General features: G+C 49.5%; 1 long non-coding RNA gene and 1 pseudogene across 1 annotated transcript; one reads left to right on the forward strand and one right to left on the reverse strand.

Moving 5' to 3' along the window:
* Positions 1-923: 923 nt before the first annotated feature.
* LOC127462903 (uncharacterized) lies at positions 924-1918 on the reverse strand. The gene is made up of 2 exons (XR_007900592.1): positions 1442-1918; positions 924-1023 (listed from the first exon to the last, which is right to left on the reverse strand). It is a non-coding gene; the product is annotated as an uncharacterized LOC127462903 (long non-coding RNA).
* Positions 1919-8539: 6621 nt separating this feature from the next.
* LOC127462907 (class I histocompatibility antigen, F10 alpha chain-like) lies at positions 8540-21543 on the forward strand (annotated as a pseudogene).
* Positions 21544-26349: the final 4806 nt, after the last annotated feature.

Below are 26349 nucleotides of genomic sequence, written 5' to 3' on the forward strand. Positions count from 1 at the left end.
ACAACTCCTTCTAGTACGAAAGGATCGAAGAAGTAAGGCCTATGCCACAAGCACGCCTTCGCACCCAGTAATGAACCCAACTAAATTACTAAGAGCTCCACCATAACCCCCTCCTAGAAAAGGACCGCTAACGTGGCAGAGCTTGGCAAATGCAGAAGGCTTAAGCTCTTTACCCAGAGGTTCAAATCCTCTCCCTAGCTCCAACACAAACCACATGACAATTCACTTAACCCTCACTTACTTTATTATATCAATATCCTATGCTCTCTCCATCCTCATCGCCGTAGCATTTCTTACCCTAGTTGAACGTAAGATTCTAAGTTATATGCAAGCCCGAAAAGGGCCTAATATTGTAGGACCATTTGGCCTCTTACAACCTATAGCAGATGGAGTAAAGCTATTCATTAAAGAACCAATTCGTCCATCAACTTCATCCCCTTACTTATTTATATCTACTCCTATCTTAGCCCTTCTCCTAGCAATTACAATCTGAACACCACTTCCCCTACCCTTTCCCCTTACTGACCTAAACCTTGGCATGCTCTTCCTTCTAGCTCTATCTAGCTTGGCAGTCTACTCAATTCTATGATCAGGGTGAACCTCTAACTCAAAATATGCCTTAATCGGTGCCCTCCGAGCAGTCGCACAAACTATCTCTTACGAAGTTACCCTGGCCATTATTCTCCAATCCGTAATTATCCTTAGTGGTAACTACACCCTCAATACCCTAGCTACAACTCAAGAACCTCTCTACCTCATTTTCTCCTCCTGGCCCTTAGCAATAATATGATATATCTCCACTCTTGCCGAAACAAACCGCGCTCCATTTGACCTGACAGAAGGAGAATCTGAACTAGTCTCAGGGTTCAACGTGGAATATGCTGCAGGGCCATTCGCCTTGTTTTTTCTTGCCGAATATGCTAATATTATACTAATAAATGCACTCACAACCATTCTATTCCTAAACCCCAGCTCACTTAATCTCCCTCAAGAACTCATTCCCCCTACTTTAGCTACAAAAACCTGTAGAGGATTGGTTAGAAATGCGAGGACATATGAACATGGCTAAGGCTATGGATGAGCTGCTAAAGTATAAGACTACTGCTAAAGTATACGATGCAGTTTTCACTAGGCCCATGAGAAAGTTAGAGATAGCAGGGCCGTGAGAAAGCAGCAGTGTCCTTGGGTATCCTAAATTGAGCTGAAAGACAGGAGCTAGGCATTACCAAAACAAAGGCACTTAATGAGCCACCTGTGTAAACAATGGAAAGCAGTTAAGATGATATCACCACCTAACTGAGTACCAATAATGAGCCTAATTTCTGTAATATTCATGAACCTATTATAGAGTGTATATTAAGCTACTGTCAATCTATAATAAAGGAAGTTCTTGGATTCTCATATTGAGGTGTCTAGAGCTTTCCGTCGCGACGTTAAAAACCCTCCTCCTTTCCGCAGGATTCTTATGAATCCGCGCCTCTTACCCTCGATTCCGATATGATCAACTCATACATTTGCTTTGAAAAAACTTCTTACCCCTAACATTAGCCTTATGCCTATGGCATACCAGCCTTCCTATCTCCTATGCAGGCCTACCCCCCTACCTAAGACACTCAAGGAAATGTGCCTGAATCCAAAAGGGTTACTATGATAAAGTAAACATAGAGGTATACCAATCCTCTCATTTCCTAATTTTAGAAAAGTAGGAATCGAACCTACACTAAAGGAATCAAAATCCTCTATACTCCCTCTATATTATTTTCTAGTAAGGTCAGCTAATTAAGCTATCGGGCCCATACCCCGAAAATGATGGTTTAACTCCTTCCCTTACTAATGAATCCCCAAGCTAAACTAATCTCCACAATAAGCTTACTCCTAGGAACCTCAATCACAATTTCGAGTAACCACTGAATAATAGCATGAGTCGGCTTAGAAATTAACACTTTAGCTATTCTTCCAATAATCTCTAAAAACCACCATCCACGAGCCATTGAAACCACTACTAAATACTTTCTAACTCAAGCAGCCGCATCTATGCTACTTTTATTCTCTAGTATGATCAATGCATGATTCTCTGGCCAATGGGACATCACCCAACTAACCCACCCCATATCATGTATACTACTAACTATTGCAATTTCAATTAAACTAGGCTTAGTCCCATTTCATTTCTGATTTCCAGAAGTTCTTCAAGGTTCAACTATAACAACATGCCTCCTACTAGCCACAGTCATAAAATTTCCACCAACCACACTATTCTACCTAACATCCCCCTCACTCAACCCAACTCTCCTATCTTCGATAGCTATTGCTTCCGCAGCCCTAGGTGGCTGAATAGGACTTAACCAAACCCAAACTCGCAAAATTTTAGCTTTCTCATCTATCGCACACCTAGGATGAATAACTATTATTCTCAGCTATAACCCCAATCTGACTTTAATTACGTTCTATCTATATACTGTAACAACTTCCGCCATCTTCTTCATCCTTAACACAACCAATACCCTAAAACTATCCACTGTTATATCCACATGAACCAAAATCCCATCACTAACCACAATCCTTATGCTCACTCTCCTCTCCCTTGCAGGTCTTCCTCCCCTAACGGGATTCCTACCCAAATGGTTAATTATTCAAGAGCTCACAAAACAAGAACTAACAGTAGTAGCCACAGCTATTACCCTACTCTCTTTACTTGGACTTTTCTTCTACCTACGACTGGCCTACTGTGCAACCATCACACTACCCCCAAACTTCACTAACTACATAAAACAATGACAAACTAACAAACCAACTAACACCCTAACCACAACCTTTACCTCCTTATCAATTATACTCCTACCACTATCTCCCATAGTACTCACAATCCCTTAGAAACTTAGGTTATTTAAACCGAAGGCCTTCAAAGCCTTAAACAAGGGCTAATCCCTCTTAGTTTCTGTTAAGGTACACAGGATACTAACCTGCATCTCCTGAATGCAACTCAGATGCTTTAATTAAGCTAGAACCTCCCCCTAGACAGATGGGCTTTGATCCCATAAAATTTTAGTTAACAGCTAAATGCCCCAACCAACAGACTTCTGTCTACTAGATCCCAGCACATGTTTAATGCACATCAATGAGCTTGCAACTCAACATGAACTTCACTACAGAATCGATAAGAAGAGGAATCAAACCTCTGTAAAAAGGACTACAGCCTAACGCTTCTACACTCAGCCATCTTACCTATGACTTTCATCAACCGTTGACTATTTTCCACTAACCACAAAGATATCGGCACACTTTACCTTATTTTTGGCGCATGAGCTGGTATAATCGGCACAGCCCTTAGTCTCCTCATTCGAGCAGAACTAGGACAGCCAGGCACCCTTTTAGGCGATGACCAAATTTACAATGTAATCGTCACCGCACATGCCTTCGTTATAATTTTCTTTATAGTAATGCCTATTATAATCGGAGGGTTTGGTAACTGATTAGTACCATTAATAATTGGTGCCCCCGACATAGCATTTCCACGAATAAATAACATGAGCTTCTGACTACTTCCTCCATCCTTCCTACTTCTTCTAGCATCTTCTACAGTAGAAGCCGGGGTCGGAACAGGATGAATAGTATACCCACCCCTAGCTGGAAATCTAGCCCACGCCGGTGCATCAGTAGACCTTGCCATCTTCTCCCTTCACCTGGCAGGTGTCTCATCCATCCTTGGGGCAATCAACTTTATCACCACAGTAATCAATATAAAACCACCTGCTCTCTCACAATACCAAACCCCTCTATTCGTTTGATCTGTCCTAATTACTGCAGTTCTACTTCTCCTCTCCCTACCAGTCCTCGCTGCTGGCATTACAATGCTTCTAACAGATCGAAACCTAAACACTACATTCTTTGACCCCGCAGGAGGCGGAGACCCAATTTTATATCAACACTTATTCTGATTTTTTGGCCATCCAGGAGTCTACATCCTTATCCTACCAGGATTCGGAATTATTTCCCATGTTGTAGCCTACTACGCCGGTAAAAAAGAACCCTTTGGCTACATAGGCATAGTCTGAGCCATATTATCCATTGGTTTCTTGGGTTTTATCGTATGAGCTCACCACATATTTACAGTTGGAATGGACGTAGATACCCGAGCTTACTTCACATCCGCCACCATAATTATTGCAATCCCCACTGGCATTAAAGTCTTCAGCTGACTAGCAACCCTACACGGTGGAACAATCAAATGAGACCCACCCATACTATGAGCCCTAGGTTTTATTTTCCTCTTCACCATTGGTGGACTAACAGGCATCGTTCTTGCCAACTCCTCCCTAGACATCGCCCTGCACGACACCTACTACGTAGTTGCACATTTCCACTATGTATTATCTATGGGGGCAGTATTCGCCATTTTTGCTGGCTTCACACATTGATTCCCACTGTTCACTGGCTACACCCTTCACTCTACATGAGCTAAAGCCCACTTTGGAGTAATATTCTTTGGGGTCAACCTAACATTGTTAGATCCCACATTCAGGTAGATTCGTCTAACTCTAACCCTAACCCTAACCCTAACCCTAAACCCTAAACCCTAACCCTAACCCCAGGCATACTCAGACACACTCGCACACACTCAGAATCACCTGCAAACACTGACAAACAATCAGACCCATAAATATATGCTCAGGCACGCTCACGCACGCTGAGACACACTCGCACAACCCCAGACACACTCAGATATACTCCGACACACTCAGACACAGTCATGCAAACACAGACACACTCAGACACACTCTGGCACACTCACACGCACTCATACACACTCACACACACTCAGACACACTCAGGCACACCCAGACACAATCAGACACACTCAGACACACTCAGATACGCTCAGACACACTCAGGCACACTCAGAAACACTCGCACATGCTCAGACACACTCAGAAACACTCAGGCACACTCAGACACACTTAGACACACTTGCACACACCAGACACATTCGCTCACACTCAGATACGCTCAGACACACTCAGACACACTCGCACACAGCCAGACACACTTAAACACACTCAGGCACACTCAAGCACACTCCCACAAATGCAGACACACTCAGAAACTTTCGCACACATTCAGACACACTCTCACACACTCAGAAACACTCACACACGCTCAGACACACTCAGGCACACTCAGACACACTCGCAAACCCTCAGAATCACCTGCAAACACTGACAAACAATCAGACCCATAAATATATGCTCAGGCACACTCAGGCACACTCAGACACACTCAGACAAACTCGCGCACACTCACACACACTCACACACATCCCGACACACTCGGGCACACCCAGACTCACTCACACACACTTAGACAAACTCAGACACATTAACACACACTCAGATACGCTCAGATACGCTCAGACACACTCAGACACACTAGCACACACTCACAAACACACACAGAGTCAGACACACTCAGGCACACTCTGGCACACTCAGCCACTCCCACACACTCCCACACACTCCGATAAACTCAGATACACTCCGACACACTCAGACACACTCAGACACACTCAGGAACACTCAGACAGACTTAGACACACTTGCGCACACCCAGACACATTCACTCACACTCAGATACGCTCAGACACACTCAGACACACTCGCAGACAGCCAGACACACTTAAACACACTCAGATACACTCAAGTACAGTCCCACACACCCAGACACACTCAGACACAGGCACACTTGAGCACACTCAAACACACTCAGACACACTCAGGCACACTCAAGCACACTTCCACACATTTAGACACACTCAGAAACATTCACACACATTCAGACAAACTCTCAAACACTCAGAAACAGTCGCACACACTCAGACACACTCAGGCGCACTCAGACACTCTCACGCACTCACACACACTCAGACACACTCAATCGCACTCAGACACACTCAGAGACACTCCGACACACTCAGATACACTCAGACACACTTGCACATGCTCAGACACACTCAAATACACTCAGACACACTCGCACACACTCACACAAACTCACACACATCTAGAAACACTCACACACACTCAGGCACACTCAGGCACACTTAGACACTCTCAGACACACTCAGATACACTCAAAAACACTTAAGCACACTCGGACACTCCGACACACTCAGACACACTCAGGGAAACCCAGACACACTCAGACACACTCAGTCACATTCAGACACACTCAGACACACTTAGACACACTCGCACACTGCCAGACACATTCGCTAACACTCAGATATGCTCAGACACACTTGTACAGAGCCAGACACACTCAGACACACTCAGAAACTCTCAGACAGACTCAGGCATACTGAGAGACGCTCAGACACACTCAGACACACTTCAGCACTCTCAAAGACTCTCAGACACACTCACACACACTCAGCCACACTCCCACACATCCAGACACAATCAGAAACAGTCGCACACATTCAGACACACTCTCACACACTCAGAAACATTCACACACTCTCAGACACACAGGCACATTCAGACACATTAGCACACACACAGATATTCTCAGACAGACATACTCACACACACTCACAGACACTCAGAAACACTCAGAAACACTCGCACACGCTCAGACACACTCAGATACACTCCGACACACCCAAACACACTCAGACACACTCGCACACGCTCAGACACACACAGAAACACTCAGATACACTCAAACACACTCAGTCACACTCAGACACACTCTGACACACTTGCACCCACTCACACACTCACACACATCCAGACACACTCAGACACACTCAGTCACACTCAGACACAGATCCTCTCAGACACACTCAGAAACACTCAGACGCCGTCGCACACGCTCAGACACAGATACACTCCGGCATACTCAGACAGTAGCACACACTCACACACACTTGCACACGCTCACAGATGCTCAGTTACACTCAGACACACTCAGATACGCTCAGACACAGTCAGAAACACTCAGACACACATGCAGACATTCAGACACACTCAGGCACACTCAGGTACACTCGCACACACTCACACACACTCGCACACGCTCACACATGGTCAGTTACACTCAGACACACTCAGATATGCTCAGACACACTCAGAAACAATCAGACACGCACACACTCAGACCCACTGAGATACACTCCGACACACTCTGACACACTCAGACACACTCAGACACACTCGCACATACACACTCAGACACAGTGAGACACACTCAGGCACACCCAAACTCAAACACACTCGCACACACTCACACACTCATACACACACACACACACATCTTGACACACTCAGGAACACTGTCACACTCAGACACACTTACACACACTCACACACACTCACACAGACTCACACACTCATACACACTCACACACACTCACACACACTCGCACACACTCTGGCACACTCAGACACGCTCAGACACACTCAGACACACTCATGTACACTCAGACACACTTGTGCACGCTCAGACACAACTGCAAAGACACCCTGACACACTTAGACACCCTTACACACCCAGACACATTCGCTCACTCAGATACACTGAGACACACTCAGACACACCCGTAAACAGTCAGAGACACTTAAACACACTCAGACACTCTCTGACACACTCGGGCACACTGAGAGACAGTCAGAAACACTCGCACACAGTCCCACACACCCAGACAGAGTCAGTAACATTTACACACATTCGGACACACTCTCACACACTGAGAAACACATACACTCTCAGACGCACTCAGGGGGCAGGCTTGCAGTAGTGTTTTTCGGTATTCTCACCTGTGCTCACTGGAACACAACAAAGAACACACTTGCAGACCTGAAAACACTCAAGTATATCCAAGAGCATCCCTGCACAACCAAACTGATGGGAGCACATCAGAGCAAAATCAAGCATACCTCTGCACATCCCTGCAGATGGAGCTCGTTCAGTCCTGTAAGGCCATCCATCTAAGGGAAGATCACTTCAAACCAAACCTACGTCCTGAGGACCTGGCTACCACCGTCCAAGTTCGCTCGGCTCCAGCAGATGAACCTTAGGTTTAAAGGGTAGGCTCAGTTCAGCTCATAGAGTCTCACCTAAAAAAATCAATTACGCAAACTCAAAGGCCTTACCCGCCTTTCCAAAGCCCTGTATCACCACCGCGCTTGTAGCAAAAGTGGGTAGAGGCCTTTCTCAAATCTTCGTTGGCGAAGACTGGTCGTGAAGATGAATGCAGAATGTAGATGACCTGGTTTTCCTGACTGACCTTGAGAACTATGAAAAGGTTCATTGAGCTTTCATTGAGCTTCTTAGGGGAGCTGAAGAGCCCTTTTTTTTTTTTGTTCAGAGGCCAGTAGACAGGGTGCCCAGCAGAATCGGAGGAATACAGAGCAGAAGAGCGAGAGGGGGGGTCGCCACTCTGCGTGGCACGGGCGATGTGATTTTTGGGTCTGCGGGTTTGGCTTTCCGTTTTTGAGCGTGAAGATGGCCAGCCTTGTGTGGCGTGGGCTACCTGAACCGGATGGGAGACGAGAAAGGTGAGCGTCCGAGGGTCAAAAATGACAGAAACACTCCCACACTCTCAGGCACACACAGGCACACGCAGAAACACTCGCAAACACTCAGAATCACCTGCAAACACTGACAAACAATCAGACCCATAAATAAATGCTCAGGCACACTCACGCACACTGTGACACACTCGCACAAACCCAGACACACTCAGATATACTCCGACACACTCGCACACGCTCAGACACGCACAGACACACTCACAGACACTTAGACACACCCAGACACATTCGTACACACTCAGATACGCTCAGACGCACTCAGACAAACTCCCACACAGGCAGAGACACTCTCACATGCTCAGACACACTCAGGCACACTGAGAGACACTCAGACACACTCGGACACACTCAGACACATTTGAGTAAACTCAGAAAACTCAGACACACTCAAGCACACTCCCACACATCCAGACACACTCGGAAACATTCGCACACATTCAGACATACCCACACACTCAGAAACACTCACACACTCTCAGACACACACAGGCACACTCAAACACACCCAGACATATTTGCACACACACAGATATTCTCAGACACACTCAGACAGACTCTCACAAAGCCAGACACACTTAGACACACTCAGACACACTGAGAGAGGCTCAGAAAAAATCGCACACACTCAGACACACTTGAGCAAACTTAGACACACTGGCACACTGCCAGACACATTCGCTCACTCTCAGATATGCTCAGACACACTTAGACACACTTCCACAGAGCCAGACACACTTAAACACACTCAGACACCCTCAAGCACCGTTCCACACACCCAGACACACTCAGACACTCTCAGGCACACTCAGGCACACTGAGAGATGCTCAGATACACTCAAACACCCAGACACACCCAGACACACTCAAACACACTCCCACACATCCAGACACACTCAGAAATATTCGCACACATTCAGACACACTCTCACACAATCAGAAACACTCACATATTCTCAGACGCACTCGGGCACACTCAGACAGACTCCCACACACCTAGACACATTCGCAAACACACAGGTATTCTCAGACACACTCACACACACTCACACAGAACAGCAAGCGCACTCGCACACTGAGACACACTTAGGCAGACTCGCACACACCAAGGCATATTCGCTTCACACAGGCACGATCAGACACGGTCAGACACACTCTGGGACACTGAGATACGCTCAGACACACTCACAAAATCAGACACACTTGAACACACTCAAACACACACAGGCACACTCAAGCACTATCCCACACATCGAAACACACACAGAAATATTTGCACAGATTCAGACACCCGCTCACACGCTCAGCCGCATTCAGACAGATTCGGACACACTGAGACTCTCTTGAACACACTCAGACAAATTCAATCAATCTCCGACACATTCAGACACTTAAATACGTTCTCACACTCACTCAGGTACACAGAGAAACACTGGCACACACAGACAGAGTCAGATACACTCAGACACGCTCAGGCACACTCAGGCACACCGAGACACACACACTCGCACACAGCCAGGCACAGACACCTTGGCACACAAAGACTTGAACACAATCAAACACACTCAGACGCAGTCCCAAATATTCAGACCCACGCAGATGCAGTGAAGGTCTCGCACACACTCCGATAAACCCAGACACACTTTCACAGAGTAACACACAATCAGACACAGTCGCATTCTCTGGGTCATATAAACACGCAGACACTCTGGCACGTAGACTCACTCAGAGACACTCATGTTCACTCACACATATTCTTACGCATTCAGACGCAGACATACTAGCACAAACGTAAAGAGACACACTCTGACACGCAAAAAGTCAGACACCCTATATCACACTGAGACACACTCAGGCACGCACAAGTATAGACACACCTGATAACACTCTGACACAGTCCCACACCATCAGAGATGCTCTGAGAATCTCAGACACAAAGAGGCTCAGAAATACTTCAACAACATCAAACATTTTGCAATCACTCAGAGAGACGAAAGCACGCATAAGCACTCGAAAACAGTCAAAGGCAGAAAGACTCACACACGCGCATGCACAGAAACGCCCAGAAACACTCAGTCACAGAATCAGATATCCCTAGACACCTGGGAAACCATTAGGCTATATCTACAACAATCAGACACACTCAAGCACAGTGAGATAATTTTGCAGTAAGTTTCGCACTTTCGCACTCATTGAGACAAAATAAGAAAGACTCGGAGATGCTCAGAATTACTCAGACAAAGATACACTTTCACACGCCGTCCTAAACTGTTGAGGAGAGACACAGTAGCAGAAACTCATTCTCCTTTTCACACACAATGAGAGGTAATCGCATACACTCTCACACACTTGTCTTCAATAAAAAATCGGACATACCGTCTCCCGTAGAAGTTCAAAAAAACTCAGGAAAAAAATCAGAAAAATTGGGAAACACTCCGAGACCTATTTAGTGTGGGAGCGTTTGTCTAATGGTGTGTGTGTTCGAGTGTCATTGAGTTCGTGAGAAAGTGTTCGTGTTTTCTGTATTGTAATATGTGCGGATGTGTCCGAGTTGTTGAGAATGTGTGTGAGGGTGTGTAATTTCAGCCAAATATGAGAGAGTGTTTCTGAGCATCTCTGGTTGTGGTCGTGTGTTCCTGAGCCTGTCTGATTTTGTGTGAATGTATGCGAGTGTATCTCAGTGTGTTTTAACTGTCGAGTTCTTCTGAGTTTTCTATGTTTTTCTGAGTTTTTTTACCATTTCTGCTTTTTTTACCCTGTATGTGTCTGGTTTTAGCAAGGTTGTCAGATAATGTGCGAGAGGATGTGTGCGTGTTTGTGAGCGTGTCTGCCTCTAACATTTTCTGGGTTTGTTCGTGGGTGTCATGTGTCTGAGTGTGTCATAGTGTGTTCACGGTTGCGCCAACTTTTGTTAGTTTTCCGGGTGTGCCTGAGGTTTTTCAATAGTTTCTCTTTTTTGACCCCTAATTTCTACTTTTTTAGCGTGTACGAGTGTACCCAGTTGTGTACGTTTTTTCCTCAGTGTGTCTATGTGTGTATGGAAGTGCGTTTGTTAAGGTTTTTCTTTCCATGTGCATTTGTGTGTGAACGCGTCTCAGTGTTTCTGACTTTGTCTGCTTGTGTTTTTGTGTATTTGCATTTGTTGGTATGTGCCTGGTTATTTGCCAGAGTGTGTGGCTGAATACTAGTGTGTCCGGGAGTGTACGAGTTTGGATGTTTGCGAGGACCTCCGGGGGACTGCGAGTGTGTTTTGGTATGTTATGCTTGTGCAGCTGTGTTTTGGTGTTGTCCTATGTGCACGGGACTGTTGGCCTTTACATAGTGGTTGATGGGTGTGTTCTTGTGCGTGTACAGGTAAGCCTGAGTGTGCTTGGGTTTGCACGAATGCGATTGGTTGCGTTTGGTTGAACCTGGGTGTGTTCCGTTCTGTACGGGTTTACAACGGTATTCTCGTTTGTAGAGGGTGTTTTTAGGTGCGCTCACCTGTGCAACCCCGTGCACACAGAAGAACACGCAGCCAGCGAATAACTGACCTGGTAGCCAGGAAAGAAAGCCCTGAGCCCTCCATCTCTCCTTTACTGTTGCGCCACTCTCTGCACTACATCCACGGCATGCTCTCTCTGCCCAGATTTTTTTGATCTGGGAGGAATATGTTTCCGTATTTAATTTGGACACCGGGACTTCAACTTTCAGGACAGCTTGCTTCCAATTGAACGAGTTCTCTTCGAGCAAGGAAAGAAAGCCCTGACCCTCCATCCCTCCTATGCAGTTGCTGCGCAGATTTCCTCACTACCTGCACAGAAAGAACATTTCTTCTAGTAGAAATCTTTTTCCATTGAATTTTGGTCCCTGCCGAGCTCCTCGCTTCGCAATGCACCTACCTGCAAACAGCTGCCATTCCAGCCGAGAAAGAAAGCCCTATCGTCAGTCTCTACTGGGCAGTTTTTTTCTCCACTCGCAGCAAAACAGGTACAGTGAGCACTATCTTCCCGGGCCCTTTTGTTCTTAAAGGAATCTGCCTGGCTCGAAAACTCTTCGTATACAGCTAGTGTCGTTATTGGTGCACAAACGGTAGTTGAGAGACAGAGGGTCAGACCTCTCTTTCCAACTTGGAAGGGCAGTAGTTAACCTGCCGATTTCCACAGGTGCTCTCGGGTGGTCTCCCGAGTTAACTCACCAAGCACACCTCAGAACACACAAACACACTAGTTCACCAGCGAATACACTTGTGCACACCAGAATACACACTGGAAGACCAAAGCAGAGCCGTGCACAGCTGAGCATTCGCGTGAACCCAGCACACCCAGGCATACCCATGAACATTATTTTTCACCCACACACAACCAGAAAAAAAAAAGTCACTCGCACACTCACACACAGACATTCGCACAGAATAAGAGAGAATAAACAGAATGTTTTATTTTGGTGTAGCTGTGCGGATCTGTATGTGCGAATGTGTTTGTGACGGTTTACAGGTGTGTTTCACTCCAAGATCTTGTGGGACTATTTGGATTCTCTCCGGTGTTCTCGGGTGTGCACAGGTATGCTTGGTTTTGCTCTGATGTACTCGCATCAGTTTGGTTGTGCACGGATGCGCTTGGATATACTCGAGAGTTTTCAGGTCTGTACGGGTGTTCTTGGTTTTGTCTGGGTTTGCCTGACTGTGTCTGAATGTGTCAGAGTGTATCTGAGTGTGTGTGTGTGTCTGAGCATGTGCGAGTGTGTCTGAGTGTTTCTGAGTGTGCCTGAGCGTATCTGAGGGTGTCTGAGTGTGCCTGAGTGTGTGTGAGTGTGTGCGAGTGTGTCTGAGTGTGTCTGGGTGTGCCTGAGTGTGTCGGAGTGTGTGTGAGTGTGTATGAGTATGTGTGTGTGTGTGTGTATGAGTGTGTGTGAGTGTGTGTGAGTGTGTCTGGGTGTGTTTGGGTTTCCCTGCGTGTGTCTGAGTGTGCCGGAGTGTATTTGAGTGCTTCTGAGTGTGTGCGAGTGTGTCTGAGTGTGTCTGAGTGTTTCTGAGTGTGTCTGAGCGTATCTGAGTGTGGTTGAGTGTGACTGAGTGTGTGTGTGTGTGAGTGTGTGTGTGTGCGCATGTCTGAGTGTGCCTGAGTGCGTGTGAGTGTGTGTGTGTGCGAGTGTGTCTGAGTGTTTCTGAGTGTGTCTGAGCGTATCTGAGTGTGTCTGAGTATGACTGAGTGTGTTTGAGTATGTCTGGATTTGTGTGAGTGTGTGTGTGTGTGCGAGTGTGTCTGAGTGTGTGCGAGTGTGTCTGGGTGTGTCTGGGTTTGCCTGAGTGTGTCGGAGTGTATCTGAGTGTGTCTGAGCGTGTCTGTGTGTCTGATTTTTTCTGAGTGTGTCTGAGCGCATCTGAGTGTGTCTGAGTTTGCCTGAGTGTGTCTGAGTGTGTCTGAGTGTGTCTGGGGCTGCCTGAGAGTGTCTGAGTGTGTCGGAGTGTATCTGAGTGTGTCTGGACGTGTGTGAGTGTGTCTGAGCATATCTGAGTGTGTCTGAGTGTGACTGAGTGACTCTGGATGTGTGTGAGTGTGTGTGAGTGTGTCCGAGTGTATCTGAGTGTGCGCGAGTGTGTCTGAGTGTGTCGGAGTGTGCCAGAGTGTGCGTGAGTCTGTATGAGTGTGTGTGAGTCTGTATGAGAGTGTGTGCTTGTGTGTGAGTGTGTCTGGGTGTGTCTGGGTTTGCCTGACTGTGCCTGAGTGTGTCAGAGTTTATCTGAGTGTGTCTGAGCATGTGCGAGTGTGTCTGAGTGTTTCTGAGTGTGTCTGAGCGTATCTGAGTGTGTCTGAGTGTGTGCGAATGTGTCTGAGTGTGTCTGTGTATGTGCAAGTGTTTCTTTGTGTGACTGAGCGTGCCTGAGCATGTATTCATGTGTCTGAGTGTGTAGGAGTGTTTGAGTGTGTGCGAGTGTGTGCAAATGTGTCTGAGTGTGTCTGTGTGTGTGCAAGTGTTTCTGTGTGTGCTTGAGCATGCCTGAGCATGTATTTATGTGTCTGAGCATGTTGGAGTGTGTTTGAGTGTGTGCGTGTGCGTCTGAGTGTACTTGAGTGTGTATGAGTGTGTCTGAGTGTGTCTTAGTGTGTGCTTTAGCGTGCGAGTGTTTCAGAGTGTGTCTGAGTGTGTCTGAGTCTGTCTTAGTGTCTTTGAGTGTGTGCGAGTGTGTCTGAGTGTGTGCAAATGTGTCTGTGTGTGTGCAAGTGTTTCTGTGTGTGACTGAGCGTGCCTGAGCATGTATTCATGTGTCTGAGCGTGTCGGAGTGTGTTTGAGTGTGTGCGGGTGCATCTGAGCATGTGTGCATGTATCTGAGAGTCTCTGAGTGTGTCTTACTGTGTCCGAGTTTGTCTGAGTGTATGAGTGTGTCTGAGCCTGTCTTAGTGTGTTTGAGTGTGTGCAAATGTCTGAGTGTGTCTGTGTGTGTGTAAGTGTTTCTGTGTGTGACTGAGCGTGCCTGAGCATGTATTCATGTGTCTGAGCGTGTCGGAGTGTGTTTGAGTGTGTGAGAGTGTGTCTGAATGTGTGCGAGTGTGTCTGAATGTGTGCGAGTGTGTCTGAGTGTGTCCGAGTGTTTGCAGGTGTGTCTGAGTGTGTCTGAGTGTTTGCACTTCTGTCTGAGTGTGTCTGAGCAGGTGTGCGTGTATCTGAGAGTCTCTGAGTGTGTCGGAGTGTGTGCCAGTGTGTCTGAGTGTGTCAGAGTGCGTCTGAGGGTGTGTAAGTGTGTCGGGGTGTGGGCGAGTGCGTGTGAGTGTGTTCAAGTGTCTATGAGTGTTGCGAGTGTGTTTGGGATTGTCTGCGTGTGTGCCAGTGGGTCTGAGTGTGTGGGGGGTGTGAGAGCGTGTCTGAGTGTGTGTGAATGTGTCTGGGTGTGTGCGAGTGTTTCTGTGTGTGCCTGAGCATGCCTTAGCATGTATTTATGGGTCTGATTGTTTCTCATTGTTTGCAGGTGTGTCTGAGTGGGTCTGAGTTTTTTCAGTTGTGTCTGAGTGTGTCTGAGCATGTGTGCGTGTACCTGAGCATATATTTATGGGTCTGATTTTTTGTCAGTGTTTGCAGGTGATTCTGAGTGTGTGCCAGTGTGCCTGAGTGTGTCAGAGTGCGTCTGAGGGTGTGTGAGTGTCTCAGAGTGTGGGCGCGTGCGTGTGAGTGTGTTCAAGTGTCTATGAGTGTTGCAAGTGTGTTTGAGATTGTCTGCGTGTGTGCCAGTGGGTCTGAGTGTGTCTGGGTGTGTGAGAGCGTGTCGGAGTATGTGTGCCAGTGGGTCTTAATGTGTCTGGGTGTGTGCAAGTGTGTCTCAGTGTGCCTGAGCGTGCCTGAGCATGTATTTATGGGTCTGATTGTTTCTCAGTGTTTACAGGTGTGTCTGAGCATGTGTGAGTGCATCTGAGTGTGCCTGAGCGTGTATTTATGGGTCTGAGTGTGTCTGAGTGTTTGGAGTCGTGTGTGAGTGTGTCTGAGCATGTGTGAGTGTATCTGAGCCTGTCTTCTTTTGTCTGAGTGTGTGTGAGCATGTTTCAGCGTGTTTGAGTGTGTCTGCGCGTGTCTGAGTGTGTGTGAGTGCATGTGAGCGTGTATGAGTAGGTCTGAGTGTTTGCAGGTGTGTCTGAGTGTGTCTGAGTGTGCCAGAGTGTGTGTGAGTGCGCGTGAGCGTGTATGAGTTTGTCTAGCTGTGTGCCAGTGTGTCTGAGTGTGTGCGAATGTGTCTGAGTGTGTCTGTGTGTGTGCAAGTGTTTCTGTGTGTGACTGAGCATGCCTGAGCATGTATTCATGTGTCTGAGCGTGTATGAGTGTGTTTGAGTGTGTGCAGGTGCGTCTTAGTGTGCGAGTGTGTCTGAATGTGTGAGAGTGTGTCTGAATGAGTCCGAGTGTTCCAGTGTGTCTGAGTGTGTCTGAGTGTTTGCACTTCTGTCTGAGTGTGTCTGAGCATGTGTGTGTGTGTCTGAGCGTCTCTGAGTGTGTCCGAGTGTCTGCCAGTGTGTCTGAGTGTGTCAGAGTGCGTCTGAGGGGGTGTGTGTCAGAGTGTGGGCGCGTGTGTGTGTTTAAGTGTCTATGAGTGTTGTGAGTGTGTTTGAGATTGTCTGCGTGTGTGCCATTGGTCTGAGTGTGTCTGGGTGTGTGAGATCGTGTCTGAGTGTGTGTGAATATGTGTGTGAATGTGTCTGGGTGTGTGCGAGTGTGCCTGAGCATGTATTTATGGGTCTGATTTTGTCTCAGTGTTTACAGGTGTGTCTGAGCATGTGTGAGTGCATTTGAGTGTGCCTGAGCGTATATTTATGGGTCTGAGTGTGTCTGAGTGTTTGGAGTCGTGTGTGAGTGTGTCTGAGCACGTGTGAGTGTATCTGAGCCTGTCTTCTTTTGTCTGAGTGTGTGGGAGCATGTTTGAGCGTGTTTGAGTCTGTCTGTCTGCGCGAGTCTGGGTGTGTCTGAGTGTATCTGGGTGTGTCTGAGTGTTTCTGAGTGTGCCTGAGTGTGCCAGAGTGTGTGAGTGCACGAGTGTCTATGAGTTTGTCTAGCTGTGTGCCAGTGAGTCTGTGTGCGAATGTGTCTAAGTGTGTCTGTGTGTGTGCAAATGTTTCTGCGTGTGACTGAGCGTGCCCGAGCATGTATTGGTGTGTCTGAGCGTGTTGGAGTGCGTTTGAGTGTGTGCGGGTGCGTCTGAGTGTGCTTGAGTGTGTCTGAGTGTGTCTGAGTGTGTCTGAGTGTTTGCAGGGGTGTCTGAGTGTGTCTGAGCGTTTGCACTTCTGTCTGAGTACGTCTGAGCACGTGTGCGTGTATCTGAGCATCTCTGAATGTGTCAGAGTGCGTTCCAGTGTGTCTGAGTGTGTCAGAGTGCCTCTGACGGTGTGTGAGTGTGTCGGAGTGAGTGTGAGTGCGCGTGAGCATCTATGAGTTTGTCTAGCTGTGTGCCAGTGGGTCTGAGTGTGTCTGTGTGTGTGCAAGTGTTTCTGTGTGTGACTGAGCGCACCTGAGCATGTATTCATGTGTCTGAGCATGTCGGAGTGTGCTTGAGTGTGTATGAGTGTGTGAGAGTGTGTCTGAGTGTGTCTGAGTGTTTGCAGGTGTATCTGAGTGTTTCTGAGTGTTTGCACTTCTGTCTGAGTGTGTCTGAGCACATGTGCGTGTATCTGAGAGTCTCTGAGTGTGTCGGAGTGTGTGCCAGTGTGTCTGAGTGTGTCAGAGTGCGTCTGAGGGTGTGTAAGTGTGTCGGAGTGTGGGCGAGTGCGAGTGTGTTCAAGTGTCTATGAGTGTTGCGAGTGTGTTTGAGATTGTCTGCGTGTGTGCCAGTGGGTCTGAGTGTGTCTGGGTGTGTGAGAGCGTCTGTGTGTGAATGTGTCTGGGTGTGTGCGAGTGTGCCTGAGCGTGTATTTATGGGTCTGAGTGTGTCTGAGCGTTTGGAGTCATGTGTGAGTGTGTCTGAGCATGTGTGAGTGTATCTGAGCCTGTCTTATTTTGTCTGAGTGTGTGTGAGCATGTTTCAGCATGTTTCAGCGTGTTTGAGTGTGTCTGAGTGTATCTGAGTGTGTCTGAGTGTGTCTGAGTGCGTGTCCCTTAAACCTCCTTATCTGGCAGTGGTGCTCCCCGTTTTCCATTCCTGGGCACCGAGACCCATCTGAACACCCCCTCCCGGGCACATGGACCCCCCTGAACACCCATTTCCGGGCACGGGAATCCCCTTCAACCTCAATTCCCAGGCGTGGCTACCGCTCTGGAACCCAGTTCCTTAGTACTGGGACCGCCTTGAACTCCCATTTCTGAGATTTGGAACCCCCCTGAACATCCATTCCTGGGCACAGGGATCCCCCTGAACCTCCATCCTTTGCTCCAGGACCCAACCGAATCCCCTTATCCTGCACCAACACCCCCCTACACCCCTTTTCCTGGCCATCCTGCCTCTCCCAGACCCCAGACCCTCGTTTTCCTTGACCCTGAGACCTCCTGGACCCCCATTCCTGCACTTCCCAGCCCCCAGAGCCCCCTTTCATCAACACTGGCAACCACTGGCACCTCCTTTCCTGGGCACAGCGACTCCCCATCCCACCTCTCCCAACCCCTGCACCCCCCTTTCCTTGACCCTAGGACCCCCTGAACCTCCATTCCTGGGCACTGTGACCCTCCTGAACCCCTTATCCAGCACTGAGACCCTCACTGCAGCCTATTTCTCGGCCATCCCACCTCTCCCAACTCCCAGATGCCCCCTTTTCCTTGATCCTGGCACCCCCTGGACCCCCATTCCTGGCCATCTCACACCTCCCCACCCCGTGACCCCCCTTTCCTCAACCCTTTTCTGGGCAGAGGGACCCCCTGGACTCCCTCCATTCTTCCTCTTCCAATCCCTGTATCCCCCTTTTCCCGGATGCTGGGACCTCCTTGAACCCTCAATCCTGTGCAATAGGACCCCTGGCACCCCTTACCCCAGCACTGACACCCCCTGTACCATCTTCCTTGGGATCCCCAAACCCCCTTCTCGGCTCTCCCAGTTCCCCCTTTTCTTGACCCATGGACCCCTCTGGACCCCCCAAATCTCCGTGTCCCCCCAGTTCTCCACTCCCTGCATTACCTGGATGTGACGGTGTCAGAGCCCAGCCCAGGGATCCCTCAATACCTGTCCATGGCATACGTGTACGGGATCCCCATCTGCAGCTCCGACAGCGAGCGGGGCCGGGTGGAGCCGCTGACGCCATGGATGGCAGCCAGAGTGAAGAGAGGATATTGGGATGGACAGACCCAGATCGCTGAGGGGAATCAGCTCACTGATGCCGCCAACCTGGAGACAGTTGGGGGCTGGTACAACTGGAGTGACTGGGGGGAGCCAGGGAATGGGGGGATGTGTGGGAATGGGATGGGATCTGTGGGGCTGAGATGGGATCTGTGAGGCTGGGATGGGATCCATGGGACTCCAAGGGGCTGGGATGAGGCTCTGCGTGTCTGGATTGGACTCTGGGGCTCCATAGGCTGGAATGGGATTCCGTGGGGCTAGGACACAACTCCAAGTGTCTCCACGGATCTGATCCCACCCCCCAGGTCTCCACACAAGGCAGCAGTGTTATGGTTGCGACCTCCTGTCCGACAGGAGCATCCGTGGATCCTGTCGGGAAGCCTACAATGGGCGGGATTTCATCTCCTTTGAGCTGGGATCCAGGAGCTTTGTGGCAGTCGATGGAGCTACCCAGATCACCGAGAGGAAATGGGAACACAGTGGGATCATGGTGGAGAGAAAAACACATTACCTGGAGAACATCTGTCCGGAAGCGCTCCAAAAATTCGTCGGATACGGGTGGGAGGTGCTGGAGCACAAAGGTGAGGGAGACAGAATTCCCATGAGAATGTGGGATTTGGGAATGTGGGATTTGGGAGGGTGGAACTGAGGAACATGGGACTTCCCATGGGAATTCCGTGGATGAATCTGAGTCATCCAACTCCCATGCAAATTCCATGCATGGATCCCGCCGTTGTCCCATTCCCATGGGATTTCCATGGATGGATCTCACCGTTATCCCATTCCAGATCCCCCGATGTCCATGTGTCTGGGAAAGAGGAACACGGGATCCTGACGTTGTCCTGCCACGCGTACGGATTCTACCTCGGGATGATCAGGATCAACTGGCTGAAGGGGGATGAACTGCGGGATCAGGAGACGGAGTGGGGCGAGATCGTTCCCAACAGTGACGGCACCTTCCACAGCTGGACCAGGATCGAGGCGCTGCCGGGGGAGCGGGAGCAGTACCGGTGCCGGGTGGAGCACGCCGGAATGCTGGAGCCCGGGATCTTCGCCTGGGGTGAGGATGGGAACAGGGAATGTGGGAACTGGGCATTTGGGAAGGAGGAATTTGGGAGTGTGGAGCAGTAGGATGGTGATAACCCTCCCCCTCCTCACATTCCTGCCCTTCCCAGAGCCGGAATCCATCTGGAATTCCAGCCCGCTGTTGGTGGCTGTGTCCGTCATCGCTGCCATGATCATCATCGGCCTCATGGGAGTCAGTGTCTGGAAGCTCTGATCTGGTAACTCCCGGGAGTGGGCCTTGTCCCCATGTCCCCACTGTCACCAGAAAGCCTCCTGCCGTACCACTAGTTCCCTTGAGGATCTGCAACTCATCATCCGCCAGCTTCTTCCCTGGAAAGGAGGAGATGGTGTCAAGGTTGGACCTCCAGCCGTCAGAGGAGGATTGGGGGTTAGGCGTGTCTTACCTGGGCCCTCCCGCACCTCCACCGTGGTGACCCCCTCCAACCACTGGTAGCAGGGGAAGCGGTAAAGGGTGCCATCAGGGGCTGTCACCCGGACATCCTTGCAGAACCAGGCATCCTCCAAGAAGAGCTGCCACTTGTGCAGGCGGATGAGGACAATAGGGCCCAGGTCCTGCCCACAGTCCACAGACAGGCTCTTCTCCTGAAGAGGAGGGAATGGCTTCTGAAGAGTGGGCAGATGCCCCAGGGTGGCACCAGGGGACACCAGCAGAGAAGAGGTTCAGAGCATCCCCTTGCTTCCAACCCTCCAGGATCCTTATCTTCCACCATCCCCCCCAAATCCTTTTCCTCTACACCCCTGGAACCCCTTTCCTCCATTCCCCCCCTCAAAAGATCCCTTCCCACCATCTCCCAAGACTTCTTCCCACCCATCCCCACAAGACCCCTTTCCCAGCATCCTCCCCCAAACCCCTTTCCACCATCTCCTTGTATTCCCAGAAGAGTATGTGCAACCCCTCATGTCCCCAGGGCAACTTGTGCCACCCCTTATGTCCCTGGGACAACCTATGTCACCTCTCATGTCCCCAGGACAGCTCTGCCACGCGTTGTATCCTCATCCCCACCTGTCCCGGCAGGAACAAGAGGGAGACAGTGGTCCTGCGGCTCTCGCCTCGGCTACCCACCAAGGTGATGGAGATGGAGTTCTTGGTGCCAGCTTCTGCCACATCACCTGTGACCACTCTCACCTTGTACCTGGCCATGGCGAGCTGAGGTCCAGGAGATGCCTTCAGAGAGGAGTGAGGGGCTCTGGGGTGCAAACTGCTCTTTTGTGTGTTTTGGGTGTCTCAACTCCTGTGGCTGTTGCGCAAGTGGGTGACAGATCCTTCTTCCTCAGGGGAGTGTTATCAGATCACTGCTAACAGCCAGCATCCGGTACATCTGATCTCAACAGTACGTCTGATCTCAACAGTTGTGGTCGTGGGGACACTACCCAAGTGATGGCCCTGGGGGTGGCTGTGGGGATGTTACTCAAGTGATAGTCCTGAGGGTGGCCTTCAGGACATTACCCAAGTGACAGTCCTGGGGATGGCTGTGGGGACATTACCCAAGTGATGGCCCTGGGGGTGGCTGTGGGGACATTACTCAAGCAACGGCCCCAGGGCTGGCCATGGGGACATTACCCAAACGATGACCCCAGGGGTGGCCTTGGACCAAGGGAGGGACATTAACCATGGGCCAGAAGCTCAACCTTCCCCCCAGGGTCTCTTCACCTGTGTGATCCAGGAACAGCATTTCCCAGTCCTGGGGAGACATGGCCATACTGGAGAGAGTCCGTGGATGGTTATGAAGGGACTGGAGCACTTGGTTGGTGCCGTACTCAAGGTTTGGGCTTCCATGACTATGGATTCACTTTTGAGAAGGTCTGTTGGGAGGTGGTGGGATTCACCTGACCAGCTGGAACAACTGGGTCATCACCAGTAAGGTGGCCAGACGCCTCAGGGAGCTTTAAACCAGACATGGGGAAGGGCCACCAATATGATGACTGGGACTGGAGAAGGCTGAGGGTGCTGGAATGGAAAGACACTGTGGGGCCTCATGAATTCCATAAATACCTGTAGAGAGGGTGTGGAGAGGATGGAAGTTTAGGCATGTATCTCCTTCTCCAGGAAGATGGACAGAAGGAGATCAACATGCAGATCAAATTCTTGAGGGCATTGAGGTATCCTGGGAGCAGTGGGGGGCAGTTTTGGTCTTTCAAACCCTTGGTCTCCAGCTCCTCCACTGCTCTGGAGGCACCCAGAGCCCCACAGTGGCCCTGGAGAAGATCTGATTGCATCTGTGACATTGTCCCTGGTGTCCACCCCACCTGTTTTGGGAACAACATGAAGCCAAGTTGGATCCTTTCATTTTTAATCATGGACAAGGCTGGTCAGTCTCACTTCTGTGCTGGGCAAGATCATGGAGCAGATCCTCCTGGAATCCATGTTAAGGTACATGGAAAATAAGGAGGTGGTTGGTGACAGCCAACATGGCTTCACTGAGGGCAAATCAAGCCTGACAACTTTGGTGTCTTTCACAACAGGGTTACAGCAGGGGTGGATGGGGAAGAGCAACTGATGTCACCCACTTGGATTTGTGCGAAGCATTTGACACTGTCTGCACAACACCCTGGTTTCCAAACTGGAGAGATATGGATATGAGGGATGGGCCACTCAGTGGATAAGGAATTGGCTGGATGGTCACTCTCAAAAGGTCACAGCCAACAGCTCAATGGCAGAGTGGAGGCTGGTGACAAGGGGCATCCTCAAGGGAGGGGGATGGGATCGGTACTGTTTGATATCTTTGTCAGTAACAGGACAGTGGAATCAATGATACTGGGAGTGACTGGAACTGCCTAAGACCATAGAAGGAATGACTGAGATCAGACTGGAATCATACTGGGTGTGAGTGGAACTTACATGAACCTTAGTGGGAGTGACTGGAACTGCCTGAGACCATAGAGGAAGAGACCAGGATCATATTGGGAGTGGTTGGGATCATAATGGAATCACTCTGGGAGTGACAGGAATTGACTGGGATAATACTGGGGGTGACTGATTGGGATGAATGAAGCAACTTCGACCAAGCTGGGGGTGATTGCCATAATACTGAGAGTAACCAGGAGTGACTATGATTCTACTGGGAGTAGCTGGAAGTGACTGGGATCATACTGGAAGTGACTGGAAAAATACCTAAACCTCACTGGGGGTGACTGGGAGCAACTTGGACTAAGGTGGGGGCAATTGGGATCCTACTAGTGACTGGAAGAAAATGGGTTCATATTGGGAGTGTCTGCAACCACACTGGGGGCAAATGGCATCATATTACAGGTGACTGGGATCATACTGGAAGTGACTGCAACTGACTGGGACCATAATGGAAGTGACTGGAATCATACTGGAGATTATTAAAACCATACTGGGAGTGACTGGGAGCAATTAGGACCACACAGGGGGCAACTGTGATCTGATTGGAAGTGAGTGGGAGTGAGTGGGAGTGACTGGAATCATACTGGGATTATTCTAGGAGTGACAGAGAACATACTGGGGTCATATGGGTAGTGATTGAAACTGAATGTGACCCTAGAGGGAGCACCTGAGATTATATTGGGGGTGACTGGAAGCAAGCAGGACTATGCTGGGGGCGACTGGGATCATACTGGGAGTGACCGGGAGAGAGTAGGATCAAACTGTGAGCAACTCGTACCATGCTGGGGGCAACTGGGATTATACTGATAATGACTGAGAGTGAGTGGGATCATACTGGAATCATACTGAGATCATACTGAGAGTGACTGGAACCATACTGGGAGTGACTGGAATTGACTGGGTTCCTACTGGGAGTGACCAGAAGCAATCTGGTTCATACTGAGAGTGACTGGAACCACACTGGGGGCATCTGAGATTATAAGGGGAATGACTAGGAGTGACAGGCATCATATTGGGATTGTACTAGGGGACACTGGAATTGAATGGACCACAGTGGGATTGACTGGAATCATACTGGGAGTGCCTAGACCGTACTGGAATCATACTGGAAGGAACTGGAACCATACTGGGGGTAACTTGGAGGAACTAGGACCATGCTAGGGATCACTGGGATCATACTGGGAGTGACTGACAGTGACTGGGTTCATACAAGGATCATAGTAGGAGTGACTGGGAGCATGCTGAGGTCAACTGGGATGATGTTAAGTACAGCTGGGATACACTTAGAGAAGCAGATCATGATGGAGACAACTGGGATCATACTGGGAGCAACTAGGACCACTGAGAGTGACTGGGAGCATGCTGGGGACAACTGGGTTCAAACTAGACATGACTGGGAACATACTGTGAGTGACTAGAAACATACTGCGAATGACTACAAGTGAGTGGAACCATACCAGGGGTGACTGGGAGCAAATTGGACCAAGATGGGGGCAGTTGGTATTCTACTAGAAGTGACTGGAAGCAGCTGGGTTTATGCCAGGAGTGTCTGGAACCACACTGGGGGCAAGTATATGGGACCAGATGGGATCCACCCAAGGGTGATGAGGGAGCTGGCGGTGTATCTTCTGGTGGCAGATCAGGTGGAAGCTCTGGCTGAAGCTCTTCTCACATTCCAAGCACTTGTAAGGCTTCTCCCTGATCTGAAGCTGCTCAGGGACCACTAGTTCAGAGCCCTGGCTCAAGCTCCGGCCACCTTCCTGGCACAGGGTGGGTCTTTCCTGCTCAGAGCACCCTGGGCTGGGTTTGGAGCCCCTCCTCCTGAGGCATATCAGGGGGCTTTTCCTGCTGCTTCCTCACAGCCTCCTCCTCCATCTGGCCAAGGTTTAGGAAGGAGAAATCCTGGTTTGGGGGGAAAAACAAGGTATGAGTGCGTTGGCTTGGGGGTTCCTCCTGCCCAAGTCCATCTCTAGAAATCACCAATCATCTTGTGTCCATATAAACCTCCAAAACATCAAGATTCAGCCCCCCAAAAACTCAGAAACACCAAGACTGAGTTCTCCAAATCTCTAAATGATTAAGATTCAGTCCAAAAACCCTCCCACGAGTCCCCCTCTCTGGTCTCTCCATTTTGATGTTGTCTCAATTTAAAGAGACTGGAATGTTTGCTAAAGAGGATGAGTTATGAGACAAACCAAACTCTTCTCTCTCAGCAATTGTAAATTCAAAATTAAGGGGCTTTAATTGAGGAAGTGTGGAAAAAAAAAGAAGAAATAACAGCCCTTTATTAAAAGATATATGTATATTGGCAAGAACAGTAACAGAACACAAAAACAACTAGACAATAGTCCTGTACCCAGAAAGTCCCTTCAAACAAAAGAAAAGGTCTGAATACTTCTCTGTCCTTCAGCGCAGTTCTGTCACGGCCGGCAGGGGCGCTGTTGGGTCGCCGGAGGTGCAGAACCTGCAGTTCTCCGTGCTGACCTGCAGGGGCGCAGTCGGGCTCTGGCGGTCACCGCGCGGGGAGGGGCCTGGGGAGGGGTCTGGGGGGTGGTCTCGGACCGCGGGAGAAGCCGAAAAGAAAACGGAGACCCTTCCCCCAGTGGAAGAAGGGCAGAAGGGAAAGCAGTCCACCCCCACGGGACTCACTGTCGTCCTCAGATGACGGTGTTTCAAGGCTCCTCCCTTCTCTCCCAGTGAGCACAGACCTCTCTGATGAAAGCACAGCAGATCCGGGCTGGAGACAAAAGACAGCTCTCAGGCAGGTTGAGGCCAGCAGTCAGGGCTGACCAGGACGAGAAGCCAGAAAGACAGGCCTCCAGGCCTTCTCTTCAAATGTACGCACACAGACCCCACTCTCTGTCCCAGAGAGAGAACTCAGCAGTCTGACCTCTCCCCTTCCGAGCCGGTCAGCTTCACAAAAAAATCCCAAACTCCTCCTCCCCCCCCTCCAGCCTTTGATGGGCCGTTAGCTAGGAATTGGGCTAGATCTTTTGTAAAGCTAATTGACTCCCTTCCCCCTTCTATCCAAACTCCTCTTTCCTACAGTGGGGGCAGGGGGAAGAAAAATTCCACTCTTGGATTTATAACCAGTGTTCTGGGGGTCCCC

Source organism: Manacus candei, unplaced genomic scaffold, assembly GCF_025592945.1.
Source record: "Manacus candei isolate 608988 ecotype Guabito, Panama unplaced genomic scaffold, ASM2559294v1 h1tg000143l, whole genome shotgun sequence".
Classification (NCBI taxonomy): domain Eukaryota; kingdom Metazoa; phylum Chordata; class Aves; order Passeriformes; family Pipridae; genus Manacus; species Manacus candei.